Source organism: Chrysochloris asiatica, unplaced genomic scaffold, assembly GCF_000296735.1.
Source record: "Chrysochloris asiatica unplaced genomic scaffold, ChrAsi1.0 scaffold00155, whole genome shotgun sequence".
NCBI lineage: Eukaryota > Metazoa > Chordata > Mammalia > Afrosoricida > Chrysochloridae > Chrysochloris > Chrysochloris asiatica.
In genome coordinates, this window is record NW_006408673.1 from 4,612,839 (window position 1) to 4,628,090 (window position 15,252).

Genomic DNA, 15,252 nt, shown 5'->3' on the forward strand with positions numbered 1-15,252 from the left:
CAAGCCACAAGTATACCCTGTAATACCCCACCATCTGGACAAAAGCCAAAACCAGCTGCAAGGCATTACACATGGAAAGGGAAGCCTATCTCCAGATCATACCCACCAGGAAACACTTAGTGAGCTTAACAACAAAGCAACACACATCCACTTAAGCATTAAAAACCCACATAATTGCTGAAAATGTCCAAGAAAACACAATTAAAGATCTCAACACATGCCCCAAAACAGAAAAAAGTAACTGAGACAAATGAGCTGGAAGCAGACACAGACTTTCCAGTAGAAGAGCAGGCTCTGGATCTTCCTGAGAAGGAATTCAGAAGAATGATAAGGAAACCAATTCAAATGCTTCAAAAAGGGGAGGAGGAAAATAAGGAAGAAGTCAGGAAAGTGCTACAGGAGCAATCAAACGAGATAGATATGGCATTGGAAATGATCCAAAAACCTTCAAAAAGAAGTCTAGATGATTAATAATAAAATATCAGAAATGGACAATACACTGAAAGGGCAAAGGAGTAGAACTGAAGAGATGGAAACCAGAACTAGTGAGCTGAAAGACAAATTTATCAATACTGCTAAGATAGAAGAGTAAGCAGTAAAAAGGATTAAAATATCTGAAGAGAGTCTAAGATTGATGCTGGATAACAGGAAGAGGAATAAATTAAGAATTACTGGCATTCCAGAATAAGAAGAATCACAGAAGTCCACAGAAGAGATAGTTGAAGCGCTTCTGGAAGAAAATTTTCCTAACATCTTGAAAAATGAGAAGATAAACAGTCAAGAAGCTAAACAAACTCCAGGAAGGATAGACCCCAAAAGAAAATCACCAAGACATATCATAACCAAGCTTTCCAAAAGCAAACACAAGAGAGAATCCTAAAAGAAGCTAGGGAAAAGAGAAGTGTTATTTACAAAGGCAAGTAAATCAGATTAAGTTCTGACTTCTCAGCAGAAACCATGCAGGTAAGAAGACAATGGGGAGACATATATAAAACCATAAAAGAAAAAAAACACTGCCAACCAAGAATCGTCTATTCAGCAAAATTGTCAATCAAATACGATGGTTCAATCAAAACATTCCAGGATAAACAGAAGCTAAGAGATTTTGTCAAAGCCAATCCAGCACTTCAAAACATCCTAAAGGGAGTGCTTTGGAATGAAAACCAGCAAGAACAGACAACAACCAGAGATTGACAGATGTGGCAATACCACCTGGAACTCAGTTGACAGATAGCAGAGCACAGAACAAAACAAAATGACAGCAACGAATTCAGAGGACCAGTGAGGTCAAATAAAGATAAAAATATTAACAATGTCAAAGAAGGGGAAAATATAGGGATAGAGATGCAGGTGGTGAGGAGGTCGAGTAGATTGCAGGATACAATAGACTGTCTTAAATGAAGGGAAAAGTTAATAGACTAATTTTGTTGTTGTTTACTACCATTGAGTGTTCAATCTGTCTAGGTGGGGCTGTTGCAAGGAAATGCGGGTGCGTCTCTTGTGATACAATAGTGAATAATTGTTATCAGGAATGCTTGTGAGGGTTGGAAATGTAAAGGTAGACATTTTGTAGCAAGGAGGGGAGTGATTCACTTTGTAGTCAAGGGAGAAGAGTGGAGAGTGGGACCCTACCTGGAGAGGCAGTGATGCCAGAGATGGAGGCAGAGATGATGATGTGGAGAAATGGAGCAACTGGGGACTTTAGACTGCTTACCTGCATGGTTTCTGCTGAGAAGTCAGAACTTAATCTGATTTACTTGCAGGGTATACCCTTTGGTTGATTGATGATGCATGGAGGCATGACATGAAAGGATATACGATAGGACGAATGTAAAGTTAATATTCTCCCATGTAAACTATCACATAATTCACAATAAACATTAAAAAAAGAAGAACATTCACTGTAAGTAATAAATAATAAATAAATGTTGTTGTTGTTGTTAAGTGCTGTCGAGTCGGTTCCAACCCATAGTGACCCTGTACAGGGTTTCCGAGGCTGTAAATCTTTAAGGGAGCAGAAGCCTCATCTTTCTCCTGCAGAGTGGCTGGTAGTTTTGAACTGCTGACCTTAAGGTTCGCAGCCCGATTCGTAACCACTACGCTACCAGTTGTTGTTTGTTGTTATTGCCGTGGAGTCGGTTCCGACTCATAGCGACCCTACACAGGGTTTCCGAGGCTGTAAATCTTTACGGGAGCAGACTGCCTCATCTTTCTCCCGCGGAACCGCTGTTAGTTTCAAACTGCTGACCTTGAGGTTCACAGCCCGATTCGTAACCACTACGTTACCAGAGCTCCTTAATAAATACGTTATCAAAAATAAAAAAAGAAAGTTTCAGAGTCTCTTCTGACAACCAATCTTGTCTTTTCTTTCTTGCCTGTCTTTTTAATGGACTTTTGCTTTCTTCCTGTATGTTGTTCTTGATGTCACTCTATAACTCTACTTGTGTTCAGTGCATCACATCTGTTCCAGAGATAGTCTCGAAATTCAGGTGGGATGTATTTAAGGTAATATTTTGACACTCTTACATTTGTTTCTTTTTTTTTTTTTTTTAGCTTCAGCTGAACTTACTGATGAGCAATGATAGTTTATTCCACAGTCTAATTCTCGCCTTGTTTTGGCTGATGATAATGGCATTTTCAATTGTCTCTTCCCAAAGATGTAGTCAATTTGATTCCTGTGTATCCTATCTGATGAGGTTCATATGTATAGTTGCCTTTTATATTTTGAAAGAAAAAAAAAAAACATTTGCAATGAATAAATCACAAATCTTGCAAAAATTTGTCATGCTATCTGTAGCTTAATTTCAATCATCAAAGTGATATTTTCCAGATACTAATATTTCCTCTTTGTTTCCAACCTTTGCATTTCAATCACCAGCTAATATCAGTGAGCTTCATTGCATATTTGATCATTTTCAGATAAAAAATTGTTAGAATTATTTAACTTAATTTCTTCATCACTAGTTTAGAGGTTGTTGCACAAATTTGAATAATAGTAGTGGTGTTGGTGGTATGCCATGGAGTAGGTTCTGACTCATAGGGACCTTGCACAGGGTTTCCAAGGCTGAAAATCTTTACCGGAGCAGAAAATGTCATCTTTCTTGTGCAGAACAGCAGGTAGTTTTGAATTTCTTATCTTGAGGTTAGCAGCCAGACTTGTAACCTCTACACTACCAGAATAATAGTGGTATATTAACTAGTCTTCCTTGTACGTATATAGACATTTCTTTATCCCAGACAGCATTGTACTTTAAAATTTACCTTGAAGGGCTCTTTTTCTGACAGGAAATGAGACACTATTCCTTTAAATTTGCCATACAAATGTCAGACTCAAAGTGGCGGATATGGGTCGATTTCAACTGGTGTGGGGCTGTGGGTTAATGCCTTTGACTGCAAAGTTGGTTTGAACCACAAGGTTGGCAGTTCAAGCTCACCACTCACTCCTCAGAAACCCTATACAGGTTTGCTATAGGTCAGGACCAATTCTATTAAGAATAACAACAATACCAGGATATATATCTTTATGCATTCCATTTCATTTTGTCAACATTCAATTTTCCTAGATTCATACATTCCATGTTATAATTATTAATGGATGTTTGTGCTTTTTTTTATTTTTCCCCCTCTCATTTTGAGCTGTACTCCATCAGCAAATAAAGGTCCCAAAATTTTTGCACCAGTCACATATTTATGTGGCTAACTCTATTTTGACGAGGCAGCCTTTCCCAAGTCATGTTTTGAGTGCTTCCCAATCTGAGGGGCTCTTCTTCTAGCATTATATTTTACAATGTTTTGTTGCTATTCATATTATTTTCATCTTCAGGCACTGTATCTGACAATGTTCCACTGCTATTCATAGTGTTTTCTGTGGCTAAATACTCAAGAGCTGTCTGTCTCTCCTTTTTACTAGTCTGTCTTAATGTGAAAGCTCTGATGAAACCTATCCACTATGGGTGACCCCACTGGAATTTAATATATTGGTGGGATAAATTCCAGCATCACAGCAAAATCTGATCTATTACAGAATGACAAATTCACAGACTAGTGGTCTAGATCAGAAGAAAAATCATGAAGTATTTGAACTGGGAATCAATGAAAGCACAGCAAATCCAACTTTATGGAATGAAAATTAAAAATATATATATTGAAAAAAACATTTTTCTTTAAATATATTTATTAAAACAAAATAAGAAATGTCTAAGTTGTAAAGCATTCAAATATGAATGCTGCAAAACAATATATTATTCAAAGAAAGAAGGGAAAAATAATAAATGTAAAAGTAGAAATGAAAGAAATAGAAAATTTCAAAAATTACAGTGAATATTTTCAAAAAAATTAAAAGCAGGACCTTGTAAAGATTAGCAAAAGATGCAAACCTCTAGACACTACAAAATAAACAAGGCACAAATAAGTAATACTTAGAACAAAAAATAAAGATGAAAATGAGAAGAAAAGTCTAGATTTGTTAGGTCATAGAGTACATACAGAAGTCCCGGTGTAGCACTATGGGATAATGCACTGGACCTCAAGGTCATTTTGACCTGCAAGGTTGGCAGTTCAAATTCACCAGTCACTCCTAAGTAACCCAGTACAGGGTCTCTATGAGTCAGAACTGACTTGACTGCACACGAAAACAAGGGTACATAGAACAGACCCAAGTAAAGCATGACAGTAAGGAAGATCCATGAAGTCACTGAGTTCTACACGAGAAAAGGAAATAACAGAAAAAGAGGAATTAATGAAGAGAATGAATTACACTAAAGAGAAAGGCAGTGAAGAGCAGTTTATGGTAACCATATGCTGGCTCTTCAAGTAAAAGCCTAGTGTTACATAAAATAAAATCAATTTAGAATTAAATTACTTTATTAAGAACTATTTATACAGGATTAAAATGATGTAACAGAAGGCTGAGAACGAACTTAATTCTTCTTTTATCCATCTAAATAGCTAATTACCTGATATAGAGGTATTCATTACAAAATCAGTCTTCTTCCAGAGAAGAATCCTTAATCCAACAATCCACTAAAAGTCTGATTTCTGATTTCATGTTCTATTAGATGCCTATATGGTATGAAACACCAGCTATTTTATTTAATTTTTATAAAATAAAAATTATATAAAAACCAGCAATGACTTAAGTATACTTATGTATTTTATATACATTGTTGTTGTTGCTGGTCCAGTATCAGTAACAGTACCGACCCATAGTGACTTTATGAAGGAAACATTGCCCAGTCCTGCGCCAACCTCACAATCATTGCTATACTTGAGCCCATTGCTACTAACACTGTGTTAATACATCTCATTGAGGATCATACTCTTCTTTGTTGACCGTCCACTTTACCAAGCATATATATATGTGACGCTGTGAGGCAAGCTCTCAACTGCAAGGTGGATTTGAACTTCAAAGTCGGCTGTTCAAACTCAATAGCCGCTCCTCGGAAACAGCATACTGGGTCACTATGAGTCAGAACCAATCCAGGCACTTAACAATGCTCAACAACAACAACAGTATATATTTGATAGACTTTTGAGAATATTTTAAAATAGAGTGAGTCAAAATTGTGAAGTGCAAAATAAAAGTCAATGCTGCCCTAAATATTTTTTAAAACATTCTTCCCCTTGTAGATATACATTTCCTGCCCAGATTTTTGTAGTTTAATAGGGGGAAATGCATCAAAGCATTGATCACTTGTCTCTAAGGAACATGTATATGAAAGTATCAGTCACTAGTGAATGGCAGAAGTTTCAGGATCAATTGACATGGTTGTATAAGACTGTTTTATCCTAATGGAATAGAGATCTGCTGATCTCTTTATATAATCAGTCTCTGTCAGGTAATTGCTTGTGCTAGATCTAGTTGCACATGGAGTGAATATAGCAAGAGTTAGATTTAACAGCCCACCCCACCTCTTGTTTATTGGAAACAGTATAACTCCCAAGAGACCTTGAGATAAGTTGTTTCAATTACATAGTAGGAGACTGTAGAAGATATGTCAAAGAAGGTGTTGAAATGGTAGGGGCCTTGTAGCTTAAATAACCTCATGCATTAGACCCTTGTAATCATATGTTAACTTTATTTCCAGCCAGAACATTCTCATACATTAGAGATGGTATCAATTTCATTTAGTGTTCTACAAGTTCCCTTCTACTATGGTACTTTCTTTTCCTTGTGTCCTGTCTGTTTGGGTCTTTACTATGGACAACTGGTGCCCCTGTTTTGTTGATGCTATAAGCACATGTTTACATTACTTACTGGGCAGTCTGTCCCTGATTACAATAAGCTGTGCCAAGTATAAGAGTATTCAAACTCTTTATTTCATCTTCTATGAGGTAGCATTACAGACCTATTTGTAACTCTTATTTAAACAGTCTCTTAATTAAGAAAATCTGATTATTGAGGACAAAGGTTGCAATAGTTCTATATTATAAAGGCATATTAAAGGCTCTGCTCATCTGGTCCTCTCTGTAAAGCAATCAATGCCAATAGAACAATTACATTTAATTGTCTAGTTATTTAATGAGTTTAAGATATAGCTTCATAAGAGATATAAAGAAATGATTTCTAGTTTTGATTAATTTATAAAAAGGTTATTCAGCTGTGGTTCAGGGAAATGTTCTCCAAAGATACTTTAATAATACTTTTAAAACCAAATTTCCTAATTAGGAGTTCTAAGAAATGCCATGCAGCAATTTTCAGTGACAACTTTTGTAACATCATTAAATGCAAATGTACAGATGGATACATGTACATACACATGTACAACCAAGACTGTACACTGCTGACTCCATATGATATCAAACTAACTAAAGGCTACTGTGTACTGTCAATGAATGAGATCTAAGCTTAATCTAATATTGGTCTTTCTCTTGGTAATGTTGTTGTTGTTAAGTGCCATCGATTCAGCTTTGACCCATAGCAACCCTGTATAGGGTTTCCAAAGAGCAGCTGGTGAGCTTGAACAGCGAGCCAACCTTGCAGTTCAAACCAATTTTGCAGTACAGCACATTAACCCACAACACCACACTAGGACTCCTTAGTACTATTATGCTTCCCTATTTACAGAGTTAAGGAGCTCTGATAGCGTAGTTATGAATTGGGCTGTGAACTGCAAGGTCAGCAGTTCGAAACTACCAGCTGTTCCACGGGAGGATTTCTGCTCCCGTAAAGATTTACAACCTGTACAGGGTTGCTATGAGTCGGAACCAACTCCACAGTACATAACAACAACAACAACATTTACAGAGTTGATTTTCATCATTGAAAGTAATTACATATTCTATGCATAATGCGGACTGCTATATCCACCTTCAGAAAAACAAACAAAAAAGACCTAGACCACATACTAAACAATTACTTTAAAAAAGTAGACAAGTGGATGACAAACTCAGACCTGGAAGAATAAACATTTACAATCTTCCCAAAATTAGTTGAAGATGTATGAAAAATCACATGGAAAAGGTGGGACTTTTAAGAGACTCCAAAAGGAGAAAAAGGATCCCATGCATAGTATAAATTCTTAAGCACCTGACTACTGACTACTAACCAAAATTTGGCAGTTTGAATACACCCAGGGCTTCTCTCCTAAGAAAGGACTGGTGATCCGTTTCTGAAAGACTACGGCCCTGAAACTCTCCGGAGCACAGTTCTACTCTGATACATGTGGGGTTGCACTTATTTACATGGTTGGAATTGACTCAACAGCAACTGGCTTGGTTTTTGGTTTGGTAAAAATTAGAAAGAATGTTGCAGAAACCCAATGAGCCAAGGTTCTCCTCTCCTAAACTGCAACATCACACTCTCACAAAGGTGCATTAAATAAGAATTATATATATTAAGCCCAAAGGCTATGCCATTCACTATGCTAAACCCTTTAAAGATTTCCTAATTAAAGCTCCACAACATTCCTCTGCACTTAGTGCCAATAGTCTCAGTTTCTCATATAAGGAAATTGAGACTTGGAGAGATCCAGTAACTTGCTGAAGACCAAAGAGCTCTAGGTGGCCGATACTGGACTGAACCCAGCCCCACTGATGCTAAGACTCAAGTTCTTAACCATTCAGTACACCGTCTCTCAGTATGAAAGAAATGAACAGAAACTTCTACAGACAGATGCAATGCTTGAAGAAACTGAATTTTTATTTACTTTTTCTTTTCTTTTTTAATTTGAAGAAGTCTCTGCAATGAGAAAAAAGAAATGAGAGCAGGAAGCACTTTCTAGTCTCTGGTATAAACAAACAAAGCATGCATTCTATGAGTAGCCTCTTAAAGTTAAGTCCCAGGTCATATATCTGTGAGCTATGGTTTGGATCATTTACCAAAACATGGATATTTTTTATTACTGTATTTCTTATTTTTGTAACCATAGCTGAAATTTAACAGTTAGTTTCAAACTGAATGTAATAGAAATCAGGGAAAAACATAGTATGAGGGCCAAAGAATGATATTTCTGTCTGACATTAACCTAAAAAAAATGATGAAGAGAAATGCAATTGACAGCTACCTTATGTGACACTGTAGGATAAGCACTTGACAGCAAGGCAGTTTGGATTACAAGGTCGGTGATTCAAACTCCCCAGCCACTCCTCAGAAACACTTTACAGGGTCGCTATGAGTGGGAACCTGTTTACCTATGCTTTATTGACTACGCAAAAGCTTTTGATTGTGTGGATCATGACAAGCTATGGACAACATTGAGAAGTATGAGTATTCCAGAACACTTCATTGTACTTCTAAGAAATCTGTACCTAGACCAAGAAGCAGTTGTTCAAACAGAACATGGGAACACTGAAAGTTTTAAAATTGGGAAAGGTGTGAGACAGGGTTGTATTCTTTCACCATACTTATTCAACCTGTATGCTGAGCAAATAATACGAGAAGCTGGGTTCTATGAAGAAAAATGTGGCATCAGGATTGGAGGAAGACTCATTAACAACCTGCGATATGCAGATGATACAACCTTGATCGCTGAAAGTGAAGAGGACTTGAAACATTTACTTATGAAGATTAGAGAGCACAGCCTTCAGTATGGATTACATCTCAATGTCAAGAAAACAAAAATCCTCACCACTGGACCAATAAAAAACATTCTTATCAATGGAGTAAAGATTGAAGTTGTCAAGGACTTCATTCTTCTTGGATCAACTATCAACACTCGCGGAAGTAGCAGTCAAGAGATCAGACGAGGTATTGCACTGGGCAAATCTGCTACACAGGAACTTTTTAAAGTATTGAAGAGCAGAGATGTCAGCTTGAGGACTAAGGTGCGCCTGACCTAGGCCATTGTGTTTTCAATAGCCTCATATGGATGCGAGAGCTGAACAGTGAATGGGGAAGATCATAGAAGAATTGATGCCTTTGAGTTGTGGTGTTGGAGGAGAATACTGAAAGTGCCATGGACTGCCAAAAGAACCAATAGATCTGTTTTGGAAGAAGTGAAGCCAGAGTGCTCCTTGGAGGCCAGGATGGCTAAGCTTCGTCTCTCATACTTTGGACATATTGTCCGGAGGAAACAATCGTTGGAGAAGGATGTCATGCTGGGTAAGGTGGAGGGTCAGAGAAAAAGAGATGGACTGGCCAGGTGGCATCATTGATGGCGTCAAGTGTGGCAGCGGTAGTGAGGTTGGCCCAGGATCGGACATTATTTCGTTCTGCTATGCATGGGGTCGCTATGAGTCAGTTCCGACTCGATGGCACCTGACAACAACAACAACAACATGAGTCGGAACCATCTTTATGGTACTTAACAACAACACATTAATCCTTTCCATTCGGCTTTGCAGTTCAAGCCAACTTTGCCATTCAGTGCATTAACTCAAAGTGCCATACTGGGAATTCTTTTTTAAAACTCCATCTGAGACCGACTGCGAACTCTTTTCAAAATAACATTGCATTTTGATGGGCTTCTGCATAAAAAATAAAAACAAAATTCCTATGCAATTTCATGATATTATTTTTGTTTTAAATTTTTCTTAAAAGAACATGCATTGCTCATATAAGTTTTTTAAGAGGAACTATAAAATGGCAAAATTTAACGAAATGATTTTCACTAACAAAAACCACCTATCACCAAAATAGCAATTTTGGAGTCCTGGCATATAGCACTGTAGGATAAACACTCTACTGCAAGCCTGTTTGAACCACAAGGTCTGTGGTTCAAACTCGCCAGCCATTCCTTGGAAACCCTATACATGGTCACTATGAATCAGAACCAACTGGACGGCATTTAACAACAATAACAATCATCAATATGGCAATTTTGGTTGTCTTCATGGACTCAGGAATTGCTCAAGAGTATTAAACTTGACCCATCTTGCCTAAGAAGCTTTGGTAAACATTTTTTTTAAGGTTTTTCTGAAATTGGTAACTCTATAACTTAAATTTTTCAAAGGGCCATGAAATATTATTATCTTTATTAATTTCAAAAGCACTGGTAGCTTAGTGGATTATGAGCTGAGCTGTTGTTGTTGTTGTTGTTGTTGTTGTTGTTAGGTGCCATCGAGTCAGTACCAACCCATAATGACCTTATGCGTAGCAGAACGAAACACTGCCGGAACCTGGGCCAACCTCACTACTGTTGCCACACTTGAGTCCATCAAGGCTGACACTTGGCCAAGCCATCTCGTTGGGTGTCTTCCTCTTTTTGTCTGACCCTCCACCTTACCAAACATGAAGTCTTTCTCCAGCAACTGGTCTCTCATGATAATATGTCCAAAGTATGAGAGACGGAGTTTGGCCATCTTGGCCTCTAAGGAGCACTCTGGCTGCACTTCTTCCAAATAGGACCTGTTGGTTCTTTTGGCAGTCCGTGGCACTTTCAATATTCTCCTCCAACACCATAACTCAAATGCATCAATTCTTCTAAGGTCTTCCTTATTAACTGTCCAACTTTTGCATACATATGAGGTTACTGAAAACACAATGGCTTGGGTCAGGCGCACCTTAGTCCTCAAGCTGACAGCTTTGCTCTTCAACACTTTAAAAAGGTCTTGTGCAGCAAATTTGCCTAATGCAACACGTCGTTTGATTCCTTGACTGCTGCTTCCATGAGTGTTGATAGTTGATCCAAGAAGAATGAAGTCCTTGACAACTTCAATCTTTTCTCCGTTGATAAGAATGTTGTTTATTAGTTCAGTGGTGAGGATTTTTGTCTTCTTTATATTGAGATGTAATCCATACTGAAGGCTGTGCTCTTTGATCTTCATCACTTTCAGCAAACAAGGTTGTATCATCTGCATACCGCAGGTTGTTAATGAGTCTTCCTCCAATCCTGATACCACGTTTTTCTTCATAAAACCCAGCTTCTTGGATTATTTGTTCAGCATACAGGTTGAATAAGTATGGTGAAAGAATACAACCTTGTCACACACCTTTCTTAATTTTAAACCATTCAGTGTTCCCATGTTCTGTTTAAATAACTGCCTCTTGGTCCAGGTACAGACTCCTCATAACCACAATTAAGTGTTCCATAATACTCATACTTCACAATGTTGTCCGTAGCTTTTTAGCTGAGCTGCTAACCACAAAGTCAGCTGTTTGAATCAACCAGCAGCTTTGAGAGAGAAAGATGAGGTTTTCTGCTCCCGTAAAGATTTACAGCTTCGGAAAGTCTATACAGGGTTGCTAGCATTCAGAACTGACTCCACAGCACAAAACCACCACCACCACCACCACTTCTATTATTATGTGTATATTTTACTATATTTTAGCGTGACTCATTCCTGGTGTCATATTTGCCTATTGTCCTCTTAAATTCACAACAATAGGTGTTACTTCTAAAAGAGATGGCTATGAACAGCAGATTCATCCTTGCATGGTGTCTTACAGGGCAGTATATCCTAGACCTGACACTAATTTCTAAGGTATATCTTTTTGAGGTTCTATGGTCTTTTTATCCACTTGTGATGTTTGTTAGAATGAAAATTTCAGTATTGTAACTGCATGTTTTAGCACAAAGTATTAAATGGTCTATTGAACTGGGTTACCATCATTGCTGATCATTAGTCTTTGTCAGTGAGAGGACAAGTGAAACTAATCTTTGAAGAGCTATAATATCTATGTGCAAATATTCTTTAGAAAAATACAAAGAGAAAAATGGAAATATAGGACACAGTGAAAAACAGAATACTAAATGGGCTTCTGTAAATTTTCATGTATCAAAAATATCTGTTTGGGGGATATTTATCTATTTTTAACTTACATATCCAGCCTGATTTTAGTTAGTAAGTCTTGAAGAAATGTTTAGGTGATATGAGTGTGATGACAAGTCACATGTCTCAGTGGAAAGTAATCATAGCCTTGCTGTAAGTCATTTTATCACCTTTCTAAGTTACTAGAAAGATAACAGGAGATGATGAGGTATTTCGTGTGTTTTTTTTCACACATCTTAAAATTTACTTCAAATTAATTTTTTCCATAAAAACTGTGAAGGATGAATGGATTCAACTGCTAGTAATCTTTCCTTCAGCAGACACATAATTTCACAATCATACTATGAAAGCTTCTGCAATTTAGAGACCGGATTAACTACACAACCAGCAGGCATAGTGACCTTGCCCACTTCACAGACTGCCATAACAAAAGCAGAGTCTGAATTGAAGTTTACTCAGTAGATAAATGACCTGAAATGAATCACCTGATTTTATGCCTGCCTTTGGTTGTTACAGGCACAATAAATTACACAGATAAAAACAAACAAGAAAAAGTAAAAAAGAAAACAACTTAGAGATATTTTATCAAATTTCATTGCATCTCTTTAAAATTTTTTGGACAAGTACATTTTAAAGTCAAACTCAGGATCCCAGCTAGGATAAATTTTCTGAACAGCCTACATACCCCTCAGGAACACAAATGCTGCTGCCAAAAGTTTCCAGTTTTGTTTTTTGTTTTTTTTTTAGGACTGATGTTTTCTTTACTGTGGTTACTTGAAAAAAATGGTAAAAACATGCATCTTGCTACTTGGAATTAAATGCATGAATACATGTCAGATAAGAATTTTATTTGCAAATCCAGCCTTTGGCATTTCTGTCTACAATGGGATTATCCATTTTTTTCCTCACCCCTAACCAGAAGTCCTAGTCGCTGGAGAAGGATATCATGTTTGGTAAGGTGGAGTGTCAAAGAAAAAGAGGAAGACCCCCAACCAGATGGACTGGCCAAATGGCAGCATCGATGGACTCAAGTGTGGCAACAGTAGTGAAGTTGGCCCAGGATCGGGCAGTGTTTCATTCTGCTGTGCATAAGGTCACTATGGGTCAGTACTGACTCGGTGGTATCTAACAATAACAACAACAAACCAGAAGTCCTGGTGTGGTGCCTTGGATAAGCACTCTGGTTAAAACTCATGAGCTGCTCCTAAGAAACCCTATACAGGGTTGCTATGAGTCAGAACTGATTTGATGATACTTAAGAACAACAACCAGAGTAAAGTAAAGTTACTCAAAACAGCAACACTTAAACAGAGGCCAAGCATCATTAACAAACAATGCTCATGAGATTTGACAATTGAATGACTTACTGAAAGTTTAAACAATGTGAATACTCTGCATGTTTTGCTTGATGCTAAGAGTCAGGAGGAAACAGCTGGTAAACTTCAGCCTTTGACACTTTATGAAATTGTTCATCAGCCCAATTGAATTCTTTGAAGCATCTGAAAACTAAATTTAGAAATATACTCATGGATAATTTAAATAATCTGTAGTAATATATTTAGACCAGCACTTTCAAATGAATGTTAAAATCTCCACAGATCATTGGATAAAATGTCTAAATAATTTCCTGGATATAGGATTCACTATAATTTACATTTCAAAATTCATCACATGGATAGCTGAAACTTTAATTACCTTGAGTATTGTTAATGGATTAGAATTTACCTGAACCAAAGATTCTTCATCATTACTTATTCATGCTTGCCAGGAGTCCATACTTCATCCTTCTCTTAGTCTCAACAGTTTTCTATGGAAATTAAACTACACTCATGTTTTCAACTATCTCCTATGGGCTGGTATCTCCCGAGTCCCAGACCATTTATTTAATGTGCTTACTGAACATGGCTCTCAAGTTCTCTATCAGGAATCTAATATTCAACTTGTCCAGACAAGACCCATGTATAAAATGTGCCATTCTCCATAGCGACATTCAGACCCAGCATTTGATGAGGAGCGTACTTGAGAAGAGATTATACAGTACAGGTCTCTCAAAAGTGACATCAGACACCTTTTCACATGAAATGTGTTGCTGATGTTGTTTAGTGCCCTTGAGTCAGTTACAACTAATAGGACACTATATAGGGTTTATGAGGAGCAGCTAGTGGGTTTGAACTGCCAAACTCATGGTTAGCTGTCCAGTGCTTACCTACAGTGCCACACACCAGGATCCCACATGAAATCTAGAACCTCCACAAAATATTATGTGTTCAATAGCTAAATTAAATTTTAAAGAGTATGGTACACACCAGGACCCCACAAGAAATCTAGAACCTCCACAAAATATTATGTGTTCAATAGCTAAATTAAATTTTAAAGGGTATGTTCATTCTTCTGTGAATAAAAACCCAAGGTTCATTCAGTATTCTTTGCAAGTTCTATAATTGAAACTCATCCATTCTTTGATATTCTTTATTCATTGTGTAGTTTAACCATGTATATGAGGTGATTAAAAATACTGTGACTTAGGTCAGGTGCACACTAGTCCTGAAAGTAACATTTTTGTTGGATGAGGGCATTTGCATCAGATTTGCCCAATGCAGACATTTAACTACTTGATTACCTGACTACTGCATTCATAGGGTTGATACGGATCCAAGTAAAATAAAACGATTACAAATTTCAATCTTCTGTCTGTTTATCATGATGTTGCTTGTTAGACTAGCTGTGAGAATTTTTATACTTTTATATTGAGCTGTAATACAAAATGAAGGCTGCAGTCTTTAATCTTCATCAAGAAATGCTGCTGTTGTTAGGTGTTGTCAAGCCAGTTTCCACTGATCCCAACACTAAGCAAACATTCTTGGTCCTTCACCATCTCTACAAGTATTGTTACCCTTGAACCCATTACTGGTTCTACCATGTCATTCTATCTCCTTCTGGTCTTTCACTTTTTCACTGACCCTCCACTTTACCAAGTATGATATCTTTCACAAGGCACTGGAACCTCCTGATATATGTCCAAAGCATAAGAGAAGTTTCACCATCCTGGCTTCAAAGGAACATCTAGCTGTGCTTCTTCCAACATACATATGTTTGTTCTTC